Below are 14,904 nucleotides of genomic sequence, written 5' to 3'. Positions count from 1 at the left end.
ATCACTACTAATATCTGAAGGGGCCAGTGCTTTCCAGACAGATATATTAAATAACTGAACACTGAGCAAGTTGTGAGGTGCCCCAGCACAGCTGCAGCATTCAGAGGAACTGCTCTCGTGCAGTTTCCCTCGCAGTAAGACAGTAAAACCACACTAAGCTGAGTCCCATACCCAGCTCAATAAGCTGCTGTGACTGTGAGTTCCTGTGTGGTTTGTGGTTTGCACTCTACCGGCTTGATTGGCTGCACTTCATGAGGGAGAGGCTGAGATGCTGGGCTGAAGATTTGTGTGTCCCGAATGGCTCCACAGACTTTGGTCCTTGCTAAGCATTTGTGCTGAAGGCAGGTTGTTATGAGACTCGTGCCATTCCCACACTGGTTTTTCCCACCACAGATCCTGAAAGACCAGAGTGTAACTACCTGCCACAAAGGTACAGATCTGCTTGGGGGCTTGCTTCTTTTGCTGTGAGGTTTTATGGGTACATGCATTGGCTAAATTAGCATTGCATTTTCTACTGAGTTAAACAACTAAGGGCTTATCTGCAAGGCTTGGGATTCAGTGTGTTTTCTTTTCCACTGCAGGTGCATCAGGTTTTTCTCCTTGTCAGTGGGGTATCAGGACCGTGCTCAGGAGGAGCATATTTATTGGAACAGAGCAAAGAAAATAATGAATAGGAATTTTTTTTTTATTAGTCACAAGCACAAGGCAAAGAAATAATCAGTTTTCCCTGGTTGGGAAAAATTGAAGGCTGCTCTAGCAGAGATCAGGCTATTGTGTCTCCGAGACAGCCATTGTGATCGTACTGAAAGGGGCAAGATGCCTAGAAAGAAAAATGCTTTAGGCACCTGGAGATTTGGCATTGTTGACCCTCCTTCTGCTCAAAACCAGGGCTTTGCTGCTCAAGTAAGCTGCTTTTCCTGACCTGTTATGTCTTCTGTGAAATGTGGTGGTTTCTCAAGGGGTCAGATGGGCATAATTTTTCCTCACTTGTTTTTAAATGTTGTTGTAAAGCTTTTTGATGCATTGTAAGCATAACAGGCCATATTGTTATGAGACACATCTTTAGACTGGAGTGCTATAGAGCTGTATGGCAAGGTCTTTCATGTGTTTCATGTGTGTTTGTGTGCATAAAGTTCATAATATTTGTCTTGTAGGAGCAAAAGGACATCAGTCTCCAAGACATGATTTAGTAGCATCCTATCAGTACAATATTTTCTTGGAAAAAACAATAATCTGAGCTCTCTTCAGCAGCAGCAGGAGAGCCTGTCACATTTATAATTGTCCAGTGAAGAAAGGTTTAATGATAATTGAGCTTTTAGTAAACGGGTATGGCAGGAGGAACTGGGCTTTGGGGTGAAAAAAAACTACCTACCAGTTATGTTTTGGCATGGAAGACCACAGATGGTGCAGCCAGCAGTGCCAGTCATCCACTTGAAAGTGGAAAAGAGAGAAACTCATGCTTTAGCCTCTGCTCCCATGTTTTCTGAATAGGACAAAACTTCTGGCTATCATGATTCCACAGTCTGGCAAAATGGGTTGTGGAACAGATAGGAAGGAAACCTGTTTCCTTAGCAGTGGCTCAGTGAACAAATGCATTGCTCTTGCAGTGAAGCAGTTCCCTTTGCTTTCCTATTTGGTGACATTTATTCATTTATTTTTATTTCATTCTTGCATTTGAACTTGGCAATCCCACAAAGAAGAGAATAGGCACAAACAAGCACTGTCATTCCCTTTTTTATCAGGAAAGCAGAATAACCTGGAGATGGATGGATATGCACTGTGAAATGCACACAGCTAAGTTTAGCTTAGTTTTGCTGTCTAGATTTTGGAATTACTTTAATCTCTACCACACCCTTCTGCACGCATCTCCTAAAATTGTTAAGACTGACGGATCTGCCTGGACAAAACAGGCAACTTTCAGAAAAAGGGGGCTCTGCTGCTCGAGCAGGCTGTTTGTCCTGATCTCCTACGCCTTCTCACTTTACTTTGCATAAGGTAGAGCGGGGCTGGAAGCTTTTCTGGTTTCTGTAAGTTATAGCCATTATTCTAGCAAGAGACATCACTTTCCTCTTCAAACTTCCTCTTCCTTTACCTGGTTACATGGAATTTCTTTTTTTCCCCCTGATGATTACACTGACTCTTACCACCATACAGCAATGCCCTCCGCTTTTGCTGATTCAAGGGCCAGCAGTGCAGTTGTGATGTCCCCTGCACCATGTTACACTTTGCCTTCCCAATCAACTTGCAGCTTGACAGCAGCTCTCCTTAGCCACAAGCAATATCTGAAACTTTGGCAGGCAAGAGGTTGCTATTAAGCCACAGTTCTGGAACTACTGCTGTAGGCAGTCTCTTTTGGTTTTTTTTTATTGTCTGATACAATGAAAATTATCTTCATTCTCTTCCTTATGTTTCTCCCCTTAACATTGTTTTCACTTGAAATTCTCCTCTTAGTGGAGCTGTAATATATATGTGTGTGTGTGTGTGTGTGTGTGTGTGTGTGTGTGTGTGTAGGTATATACATATTTTTACATGTATTTATTTATACATATGTATATATATGTGTATATACGTATACACACACCATAAAATACACTCTCTGGCAAGTTCAGTTGCTGGTATCAGTTAGAAGAACCTACCCACTGTGGCTGACAAAACACCACATGTTTGACAAGTAAGGAAGTGTTACTACCAACAGTTGATATGCCTGGGCCATCAGGGCTCATTTTAGATTGCATGGAGTTTTATAGATCTAAATTAGAGCCTGATTTCTTCTACCTTTCTTCCTCATCTCCAGAGTCTGGTTTTGGTCTAAGAAGAATGTAGCAATTCTGTCTTTTATTATTTCCTCAAATTGCTATATGGAATCATAGAGTCATCAAGGTCGGAGAAGCCTCCTGTAATCGAGTCTGGCTGTTAACCCAGCACTGCCATGTTCACTGCTAAGCCATGTCCCAAAGTGCCACATGTATGCTCAGTACAATGATGGCAACACACTTGATTTAAAGCTCGGGGTTGACTGCCAGCCATATCCCAGTCAGCACAAATGTTATGCATAACTCCCTCGATATCTTTCAAAAATCTTTATTTTGTAACTCCCTTGAAGGAGTCCTCGGCATCTTCTTAGCTTAGCTTTCCACCAATCTTTGTATATTTGGCCAGCAGGAATGGAAGTATATTACCATCAGTAACTTTGTCTTTCCTGCACAAGCCTTTCATCTTAATGTCTGCACACATTTTTGCCAATTAATGGGTGTTTTACCCATCCATTAAGACAGGTGAGTGTGAATTCTTTCACTTTATAATCTGGCCCACGTACATGAGCGTGATGACATTAAGATGACAGAAGCACTAAAGCTGTACCAGACTAACTTGACAATCTGCAAAAAACCCTGCTGCCCTGAGAAGGCAGTATTGTGGGTTTTGGTACCCCATTCCATTGAAATATCTCTATGCACAGCTTCACTGAAATTTTTAAATGTGTCCTACATTCAGAGAGGTGAAGTGACTTGCCCAGGAATGCACAGAAAATCTTTAACTGACCTGGACTTGGAAAATTGATTCCTACTCTTCTTTTTTCACCACTAAACAAGGATGACTTGTTTCTGCATTTTATAGTGATAATTTGATTTTAAATATGATTTCAAATGACTGTTTTTTTAAAGGGGGGGAAAGGGAAAGAGACTTGCACAAAGGAGAGTAGAATTGGTAGAGACATCAGCTAAGCTAACAAATGTGTGTACTATAAATTTCATGGTTCAAGATACAAACTAATTCCCATGGTACAGCCCTTCTAGGGGGCTGATACTGTACTCAGATGCTTCTGATGCTTGATTGCTACTGTCCTAGGGATGCTGAACTTACCCCACTGTGTGTTCTGGTGGAGAGGAAAGGTATCTTTCTTTTCTTTTGACTTTTGTCCAGAATGCTCTCTCTGAAGCATAGTTGCTGTCTATTATTTCTAGAAGGATTTCAGATAGATGAGAATTTTTAAAAATATGTTTTGGAATGGTCTGAATTCTTCCTGTAGCTTTTTTTTTTTAATTGTTCTGCTAATTGGAGAACCATGCTAAAGTACCTCTTAAATAATAACTAAGCAGGAGGGACTACTCTGAGGAATAAGCTTGCTAAGAATGGAGACATTATCCTAGCACTAAAATCAGAGGTCAGTACTGTAAAATATTATGAGGTAAAAGAAAATTAGTTGAATGCCTAAATGAACATCATGTGCTAACACACGATGAAATTCTTCTTTACCTATCTTTGAATTCTAAGATCCATCCTTCCTCTCTGTCCCCAACTCAGTCTTTTTTTATAAATGGCTTTATCTTTTTGGAGCAGTGTACAGTACTAATAACATGCCACTTTTCCCCCCCAAGGCATTGTATACCTTACGTTCTCTAGTCTTTCCTTTCCAGTTCCCCAGTTGTTTTATTTTATTATCTCATCATGAAAAATCCACCAGTAACTCGCAGAGCACAAACTTAAACCCTCAGAACTCTGACATTCCTTTTTTATTTTTAAAATCTAGTTACATAAACAACATCATGCTTCTAGGTCAGAAGCACTTGCAATCCAAATAGGGATTATCTTAGGATATGGACCAAGTTCTGAAATTGTCTCTGTGCATAATCAGGCTCTGATAATTGTTTTTCATGCTAAGTGTAGAGTGTCTAAAGCCAGGACACTGGAGGCTTCTCTCTCACTGTTTGACATGGCACTTGCTGTACCACATCAGACTGTTTGTCTGTCACATCCACTACACTTCTCTAGTAGTGGTCAAAAATATTGATTCTGAGAAGGGTGACCAAACCCTCTATGAACCAAGTACGCACACCTCCACACAGGGATGGAAGAAATGCTTTCTAATTCTGTCAGGGAGTTTAGTTTACAGTTTCAAGTGGTATTATCAAGTTTCGAGCTGTATTGTCATTACACTGCTTGGACTGCGCTTTCTTGATAATTCTAATAGTGTAACAGATCTCTGAGATTAAATCTATCAAAACATAAAAAACCTCCCAATTTCCTCAACTCTCAAAGATAACTGAGTCTAGTCTGTAAATACTTTCCCATCATAGACAGAAGATGAATCTTAGTTCATTGAAGCCATCAAGTACTGCTACATTCTCAGTAGAAGGGAATGAATGGCAGGCAATATTACATTGCAATAAATTACATCAGTGGTGTCATAATCATGTTATTACCTTCAGCAGAGGCCATGTGCAGCACTTGCATCTTTTGCCTACTGGTTTGACATAGCACATACTGCTGTATCCTGTACCCCAAGTAATGACACCTGTACCCTGAGCCTAAAAGGTTTAATGCTCTCTTCTCCGTTGGCTGTAACAAGCCCATTCAGCAATGAAAATCTCTGAGTGTTTGTGTTGTCGGATTAGCTTTAAATGATCTTCAAGAAAATATTTTTCCCTTCCCGCAACATCACAGCAAGGCAGCTCTCAGTGGGGCTGACACTGCTGCTCACGGAGTTTCCTCATTGTGAGCAGCAGCTGCTTCACTCTGTTTCCAGCAGCACTGAAGCCAACTGCTCCTGATGAGAGCTGGTGCAGGTCCTACTGTCCACTGAGAAGCCTGGTGTGAAGTGATGAACATTTTGAAATGACCATTCTAACTGTGGGCAGTTCAGGTGCCTCGAAATCTCTATTTGTAGCATCATCAGACGGAGTAAATCAAATTCCAAGTCTTCTACGAAGGGAATTTTTTTAATTAAAAGTATTGTAAAGGTAAAGAAAACTTGGAAAAAATCTTCACATATTGTCGATGCAAGATTTTTGTGATCTTTAAGCAGAATAACATTTTGGATTAATTATTCCATTATTGTGGCCATAAAAACAAATTAAAGATCAAACCCAGAGTGTCAAGTTTTTTAAAGAACCCATATTTAAGAATAATTTTACTTAGTAAATTAATTATTAGATTTACGTGTAACGTCTCAGGAAATTCATTATGTGCCCATACAGTTAATGCTGTAATTCTTAATGTATGCTGTGTACACTGAATCTGTACTTTAAGTTCAAAGCTCAGGTCAGCTGAAGGTACACAGACATAACTAGTACCTCCATAGTACATACTAATTAATTTATTTTTATTTTCTAACTAGTTTTCAACATTATTCTGACTGTTTCCCTTGACTGTTGAAGTCACTGGAGCAAACAAGGTTGAAGCAAGCACAAGATGATGTCTGTAGAAATTAATCATTCATTAATAACTGCAACTGTGAAATGGGTTTAAAAATACTTTCTTATATCTCCAGGGCTTTTGAGGGTCAGTTGTTTAAGCATCCTTAGTTTTATTATTAATTAGTTTTCTTACAGAAAAGCTTCAACTGACTTTCAGACACCGTGGACGTTGGAGACTCTGTACTCTGAGAAATTATACCTTGATTGCAAAAAATAAGCAGTGTTTAATAGTCAAGTGGTTTACTCCAGGTGTATTGCCCCATATGGAATCTCAGGGAAGGAAAGGCACAGATGATTTCATGGCATTGTAGCTAGCTGTGGCCAATGCAAAAAGCTTCCTTGGAGGTGTACCCGTACCAGCTCAGTAATAATTTCATTGGCAATTTAATGATCAATGGTTGTCCTGATGTAAAAAAGAAAACAGAAAACCAACTAAACACTTCAGTTCTTGAGATGCAGGCAGTCATAGCAGAAAAAAACCCAGTCTCAGCAAGCCCTTTCTAAAGAGAGGGGTAAGGGAAGAGTGAAAATAGAAGGGAGGAAAGATGAAGTGGTATCCCAGGATAGTTGTTTCAGTACTTCAGGAAAAAAAATTCCTTTTTCTGACTTGATTTCTTTTTCTTTAGTAGTGCCTTAAAGCTCCCTACATCTGCTTTTATTTTGTCTCACTGTAATAAGTCATCAACTGAAGGATCCTTTCACCTCCACCACCAGCTAAAGAGATTTTACCATTCCTTGCACACCATACAGAGACACAGGGAATGGTACCACACTTATAGCCACTGCTTTGAGTCTTTTAAGTACTTTGGGATTTCAGCTGGTAATTTTGGGGAGATTTCTAAGGAAAACCTCAGTGCTTTAGGAGGTACTTGACTCAAACAGAGTCAAGCTCTTTTCTCTGAGTCAATACAGAATGATGTGCCTGAGCACATTTCTTGCACATGAGACCTGCATCTGTAGGTTGATTGCCTGTGGTCATCAATTATCCTTCAGTTAATTGCATAAGCCTAAAGGCATCTTGCCCTGATAACCCAGGCAGGTCAGTTTGATTACAGTTTGCCTTCTGCATATCTGACATTTCAATTTTAATTGGGAAGTTGTTGCTTCTGCTCTTAACCTGCTGTGCACTGCTGAAAAGCACTGGAGGATGGATTTTATTGTTAGGTGAAGGGATAAACAGAGTCAGGGAAAGCAGCCACCAAACTAGAGGTGTCCTCCAGAGTAAAGCTGGGGTCAAAGGACACAGTCATCATATTTTGACATTCAGACTTACCAGTTCAGCTAACCAATACCAGGCATGTCCAGAGAAGTGTTATTTTCAGTAAGGCTGCAGGAAATAACATCAGAGCTCATAATAGGGCTTCTTCATTAAAGTGCTGGGTAGTTTTAGCAAGCAAAGGCAATGGAACCGGTGTAATTCTTTCAAACACACCAGGGAGAAGCTATACAGCAATGTGGTCTGTGTCTGGTACTGCTGCATCCCCACCCCAATGCAGTCTGTCAGGACACCAGATACACAAAATGAGTCTGAATATAACTCATTATTTGTGAAATGCATTGGGAATCTCTTGGAATGAGCAGCGGTTATTTTCCTAATGAATTACTGCTGTTTTGAGCAGTTTTGTTTGTATGTTTAACTTTTTTGCTTGAAATGGTTTTTAACTTTTGAGCAGAATGTTCTTTTGAAATGTTATTCTCCTTTTCAATGTAAATACTGGCATGATATTTTTAGGAAGTGGTTTTGAATGCATCATCTTCTGCTCTGCAATCTTGGATGCTTCACTGACTCAAACTTCAGAAGGGCTGAACATCCACCGCTTTCCTTTCTAAGCTGCAGAGATGAGCAAAGTCCAACTACCATCAGACAGAGCAAACAAGAAAACAGTAGTCCAAAATTCAGTAAATGCTGTGTGGATGAGTGGATTAGCTTTTTTTACAAAGATGATCACTTTATAAAGTATAATCGTTTTTGTACAGCTAAACTAAAAGACAAGGCTTATCTATCAAGGCAAAAGAGGCAGCCTACTGTAATCAAATATAGCAAGATATGCGGTAGTAATGAATCTGAACATTGTAGTCCTTAAATCTGAATGCAAGTGAAGTAGATACAAGCAACTGATAGAAAGCAGAGCAGAAAATGGAAGTCCGGTGGGCATAACAGGGTTTTGATTTTTTTTTTGTATGGAAGCAGAATTGCCGTGCTGATAAAGTTGTTAGATGTTTTCAATTTGGAAAAAATTCATCTCATTCATCATGGAAGTAATCACATTAATCCCTGTTTTGCTTGGTTAAATCTCCATGTAGCAGTGCACGGGCCTTGTTTAAGTCTCATGACGAGTAATTCCTGCCACTGCCAGTTTTCTCACTGCACAGCCTGTGAGAAAAGCCTTGCCATGATCAAAATGCATCTTGAAGGACAAGAGCTGCACAGTTCCTACAGTTTCTGGCTCTCAAAACCTTCTTCTGCAGACTTTCTAAGTATTTAGAACAGGAACACCTTCTCAAATGCTGTATGAGGTACATGACATGTAGTGTTTTCCACTGTGCCGAGTTAAAGAACTGTTTTTTCCAGTTTAGAATTTTCCCCTTCTTTCCTCTTCTGCATTGTTTCCTGAGTTCCATCTCAGGAAAGAATCAGATTTTTGAAACTATGTAATAAGGGTCTTCAGCACACAGAGTTCAGGAAACAGCAATTGTAATGATAGCCTCATTTTAGTGTGTGTTTAGATAATATGTGCTTTATAATTGGAGTCTAGCACTGCAGTCAGTACCATCTTATGAATGCATATTGAAAGGAAATCTCAAATAATTTAATGCAGGTCTTCTACCTAAATGATTTCCATATGTCTTTAATCTAGACATGTGTATGATTTATATCATTGCCTGAATGACTTGTGTTTCATTAGAGTAGTCACTATAGAAAGATGAGGTTACATTCTCATTTTGTGTGATTTCAAAATTAACCCTGCTGTGGGCAGGGGCTTGAACTGCAGGATTGCCACAAATCCCTTTTAATCTACTAACTGTAGGATTCTATAGACAGCTCTGACCCACTGATTTTTGTTATGGAGCACCATATGGAAAAATGCCATTTGCTTCAAGTGATTCGCCATGTGGGTAGGAAAGACAGTGAAAGGCTAAGGAGAAAAGATGTAGCAAAATAAGTAGTCCAACAGTACTCCAAGAGAGTTCAACAAATAAGATATCAATTCCCTGATTTTTATTTTATTTTTTTTTCCCAACTCTTCCTCATGAGATGATCCTTAGATGACAGCACTGATATCAGCAGAGTGTGTTGTGGAGCATGTCTTGTAGGAACAACTGCGCATGATGTTTTATTGTGTTGTGGAAGAAATAACTTATTTTCCTCCCCTCATAGACCATAATGTGATGTTGAATGTAACACCTGGCTTCTTGAAATACGTACACATTTGTTTCTCAGTCTTAGAACAAAATCAAGGTAAAATAATCGTACTCTTAAGCTTAAGGGAGCTGGTAGGACCAAAGCCAGTTCTCAGGGGATCTGTGAACTGCCTTGTAGCTGTTGTAGACCATGTTGTGCCTCTGCCCAGATCACCTAAACTATGATATCCTCAGCACATCTGGAGGTCCCACTGCTGCTCAAGACCCTCATGGGTTTTACAAAGGTCTTTGGTGTGGAGTCTCCCCTAATTGCATCACAAGTTCCAGTAGTTGCTAGACCTTTTCCTCAAGAAGTGTGCCTTGAAGTGGACTTACTAATAAAAATTGGATTTTCATCTCATTCCATTTTATCTTCTGTACAAAGCCAATACAAACACAGTGGGTAAATTGGAATTGCTATAATATGCCTGCGATTGCCAGCCAAACAAATCTAAGAGTACATTTTCTCTAAACTTTTTGAACTAGAATTGCACTCGCTACTTAATGGGACATAATCTGCAATGACTTGGCCCAACGTTTAGGCTTTCAGATAATGAAGCTTACAGGGCTTAATATGAATCCAAGCATCAGGAATGTGCACTTTTATTTTCATTAAAGCACTTTTACTTGGAGATTTAACTACTGCTCCTCAGTGGTTTGTATGCAAACTGTGTCACTGAGCAAAAATGACTGAAACTGAGAGAGACAATGTCCATTCTGTATTCTGTCCCCAAGGTTAATTGAATGTGCTATCAATAACTTGCAGAATAGTGGGGGGGCATCTGCACTGGAATACTTTGAGAGGCTGCCACGTATTCCTTCCATGGAAATCTTTAAGTAGGTGGTTTACTGCTAATGATGCTTGACAGATGTATAAATTCCAGTTTCTGCTGACACCTGCTCATGCTCTTGGGTGCTCCTTGTCACCCACATGCACGCAGCTCACACACCTACCCTTCAAGTGTACACAGACCAGCTCGTTCCGATTTGTATTTGCCAAAGAAAACAAAACACACATCACCTGAAGTATGCTCATGGGACCTCCCTTCCTCTCTTCAGGCATACTGCCAATGAACATCTTTCCTTTATATTCAGCTCCCTAGAGATAGCACAGTCTCAAGCATAATTTTTGCTGAGATGTGTTCAGGCTTGCAAGTAGAATGCCTGCTCCTGTATGAAGGTAGAAGAGGCCCTTCACATGGTGCTGTGTTCACCCAAGCATGCATGTAATCTCTCATTCTCACACACGTGCAGTCTGCTGTGTTCCATGCATGTGTTGTAACAAAAAATTTAAATCTTTCTTCCCATCCTGCTTAATATGCAAATGTGGATAGCACATCAAGATTGGAAATAAATGTAGCAGAATGACTTCAGTCAACCTGAAATGTCGAATGACTCATTCACACCCTTTGCACAGTGTTCCCTCTTTGCCACATGCAGTCTATTGAGTAGTCTGAAGGCTGTGTGGCTCCCTGCTGCAGAGCAGCAATTGATTACTTGCTCACTAAAGGACTGGGACCACGTTTATTTTTGCAGGAGGTACAAGGGTATGCAGAGAGGTTCCAATGAACCTCCTTGCCATGACAGTGTGCTGTGGGAAGGGGAAATGTAGGATGTCACACTTGATCTTCCTATAAAGAACTTTTTGTGCTTAATTAAGTTTTAGCCTAAATGTTAGTTCAGTAACCAATATTCTTACATTGTGGTATGACCCATTTTTATTCCAGATAATAAGAACCCATTCCAATCTGATATCATTTAGTTTTGCATTAAGATAAACAACAATTAGTTGCACCTAATTCAGGGTAAAATATGTCTACATGTTAAATCATTCAGAAACTGCCGCTGCACTTTAATTTCAAAGGTATAATAATCCAAGTGAACTAAAAAATGTATTGACAAACATGAAATATGTTCCACACTTCTACTTAAAATGGTACAATCACTGTGCAGAGAAACCCCAGGAATAGTAACAAGCTGGCATTCACACATCTTATAATGAGAAGAAAAGTTGGATTGACTATTGCAGTTGCATCTTTATATGTATGAATTATTGTAATTGATTTCTTTTAAAACCCTTTTAGAATCATTCCCTAATGCAGATGCAAATGGCCTGACTTTAATTTATAGAAAGGTTAGCACTCACACCTTGTAAAAGAGGTTCTGTGTTTAAATGGAAGTTGAGCTGTGAAGACCCATTAAGCAGAAAAAATATAGTTAAGACAACAAAGAAGCTCCAAAGGTAAATTTGCAAGTGGGGCCATTATGCAGTGAAGATATCACAACTGTGCTCGTTATACCACAACGCAGATTCCACCAGCAGCATTTCTGTTTCTCTGTCCTTACCTAAATGAGAGGCTTTGTATGTGTATCAGTTTGTCAGTTCTTCTCAGAACAAAGGTGGCTGAGCTGCAATTATGTGCAACATGTCCAGGATAAGAGGACCATGAAAACCAAGCAGTTAGGTTCCCCATGTTTGTGTTTACAATGTCATAACTAAATGTATGTTGATCGAAACTCTAGTATTTCATTATTTCATAAAAGCACAAGAGGAGAGAAAAAAATATACAAAGCAAAAGAGGCAAAGCAAATTTCACTCCACAATTTTTGCAGTCAGATGAAATTTTGTATTTTGTTCAAAAATGGGTTAATGTTTAAAAGGACAAAGAAACTTTACTTTTTCTTACTGACCTAACTGTAGTTTTACTTTTGTGCAAATCATATCTGTTGCAACAGAATCACACTATTTAATTTTAGTACAAGAGTTCCAGATTTTGCACAGTTATCTGTGATGGCAGGACTAATCTTACACATACACACACACGAGGGGAAAAAAAAAAAAAAACAAAAACCAAAACCCCGCAGTTTAATCACTGATCTTGCTCTTCTTCCCATTTTGCACAATTTTTTATCAGCTGGTCTTATCAAAGAAACATGCAATAGGTTATTGGAAACACATATTTTGTACCCAGCTGTATATACTAGCAGATTTTCATAGCAATTTGTTCCCATATCCTACTCAAATGTATTGTTCCAATACAGAGTCCAATATAAGATTAAAAAATATTTTTACTAGATTGGATTAATCCCTTAATGGAATGAATTCTGTAGGCTGTGCTATGCCCAGAAATAAAGGCATTATATCTTTTGCATCTTCCATCTTTCACATAGAAAAAAGGAGTTTCATAAATGCTGTGGAAATGAGCCAATGACATAAGGTGAACTTGCTCCTATTTTAGCACAAATATTTACAGTTTTTTCCCTAGATTTCCATTTCACATTGCAAAGTTCTTGATTGGTCCTGGACAAAGGGAATTTAACATTCATGTGCACATTCAGCGTGTATTCATATGCAGACCTGCATGAAGACCAGAATTCCTCAGCTCTTAGTTACAGGGCAAGAGCTCAGATTTACAGATCAGCATGCTGGAAACTATGTTTTCTGGAACTCTCTCTCTGACAGTCACAGTTAGAAATAATTAAATCTTGAGTATTATTTCCCATATTTTGAAACCCAAATACAAGGAAAGCACCTTGGAATATCTGTATCTAATTGTAGGTGGGTTTTGTTGCCTGTTGGTTGGTTGTTTTTAATCAGATCTCATAGTGTCAGATTCTTGTTTCTGTTTTTACTCTTTTGCTTTGGAAGTGACTTTTGAAAAGTCCTCCCTGATAGCATAAATGTGTGAAATACATCATCACTCTTCATCCCAGTCTCTTCTATGATCGATTTGAGAAATATAATTCTCCGTCTGACTTGCAGCCAGCAGAATTCCCCAGAGCTGGTCACAGCTTGTGTGATTCAGAGAAGCTTTGAAGGCACTTGAAATTATACCAAAGACCAGTTTTAGGATAAGTAGTCACAGGATTTCACAGAGCCCAGGCATGGCCTGATGCCCACTTGATCCCTCTTGACTGCAGTCTTTTACTGGAAGTAGATCTCAGAGGATGAAGATTTAAAAGGGCTGCAGCCACATAAAAGCAGGTGTATGTACATGTGCATAGATACCTGAACAAATTCAGAGGTGTGCATTTTGCTCTTTTTCTGCCCTATATCCATTTATCCTTCAATGAACCCTCAACATTAGAGCAAATATGCTGCACACAGGCAGTTCATTGGTATATTGATATGGTGTATTGATCACAGTGGTCTGTTGCAACCCTGAATTTTATGAATTCATTAAGTGCAAGCTCCACCTGTACACAGAAGTGGATCCCTTGCTTACACACAAGCACAGTGGGAGAAGGGTTGGTGGGAACAGGGTTGGTTTTTCTGAAGAGGGTGGGTTTTCTGATAACCACACACTTGCAGTGCACCGTATATCAGTCAGTGCTGAAGTTTACCAAGAAAAGATGAGAAAAATTGAGAGGCAGTTAGCAAGATAAGGTATGAGGAGATTTAAAAGAAAGTAGCATAGAAGGAAGTGGCTACATTTTTCATGCTTTAGTTGTTTGTCTGGAGGGCTTGAGAAGGAGCTGCTCAACAGTTGTGCTAAAAGATTCAAAGCAACTTCCCATCAGGCAGCATTCCTCAAGTGTCTGCTCTCAAGGAGCAGTCAGGGAAAATTCATTCTGTAGGAAGCAGTTAATGGGGCTGCATTACCGACCCCTTATTGCTCTGTCTGATAGAGAGACAGCAGGTTCACTTTGGCAACTCCAGAGCCCTGATCAGTTCAGATTAGTGGCCCATCATCTGTCTGCCTTAATCAGGCATGTTTAGATATATTAATCATGATTAAAGGAGTGTAGTGCAGGGAGGGGGAAGAAAGAAAGAGTGAGATTACTCTTCTCTAGCTTCAAATGGAAGCTTTGCAAATCCCACTGAGTCAAAAGGTGCTCATCAAAGGAAAATTTAAATCCTGGAAAGGAGTGTTTTGTTGAACACTCCAGCACTGGATTCAAATCACTGAAGAAGAACCTCTTTTTCTTTCTCTCCCTTCTTTTCTCCATCTGCTGTCTTTACATGCAGCAAAGAAGAAAATCAGCAGCTCATGCAACCCACATTGATTCGGCTTGATATCCCCTGCTTAGCTTACCTGTAGCTCAAATTTTAAGTGCTATTTCAAAATTAGCCATCATTGTAATAGCTGAGACCTCTGAGTCCTGTGTTCTTGTCATGTTTATTTTTGAGGATGCACAGAGTACCATTGAAACTATGTCCCAATTCTAGGACTTACTTTGATACTTGTTAGTGTCCAGAAGGGATGGTAATAAATTGTAAAGGCTGGGAAGAAGTTCTTTTTTTTGATCAGCAGCAGTGCTTCTGCAGTTTAAGATTAGAACACTGTTAGAACACTAATATATAATT

The 14,904-nt window shown here is 39.5% G+C and overlaps 1 protein-coding gene across 1 annotated transcript in view; it reads left to right on the top strand.

Annotated features, from left to right (window-relative positions):
• Window positions 1–315: 315 nt before the first annotated feature.
• The window catches only part of GRAP2 (GRB2 related adaptor protein 2), a 40,135-nt gene continuing 25,546 nt past the window's right edge, over window positions 316–14,904 (top strand). The window contains exon 1 of the mRNA XM_059472527.1: window positions 316–430. The gene's annotated coding sequence lies outside the window, so the exon portion shown is untranslated. The remainder of the gene's footprint in view (window positions 431–14,904) is intronic.

This window comes from Ammospiza nelsoni, chromosome 5 (genome assembly GCF_027579445.1).
Source record: "Ammospiza nelsoni isolate bAmmNel1 chromosome 5, bAmmNel1.pri, whole genome shotgun sequence".
Classification (NCBI taxonomy): Eukaryota; Metazoa; Chordata; class Aves; order Passeriformes; family Passerellidae; genus Ammospiza; species Ammospiza nelsoni.
This window is presented reverse-complemented; position numbering and strand designations above follow the sequence as displayed.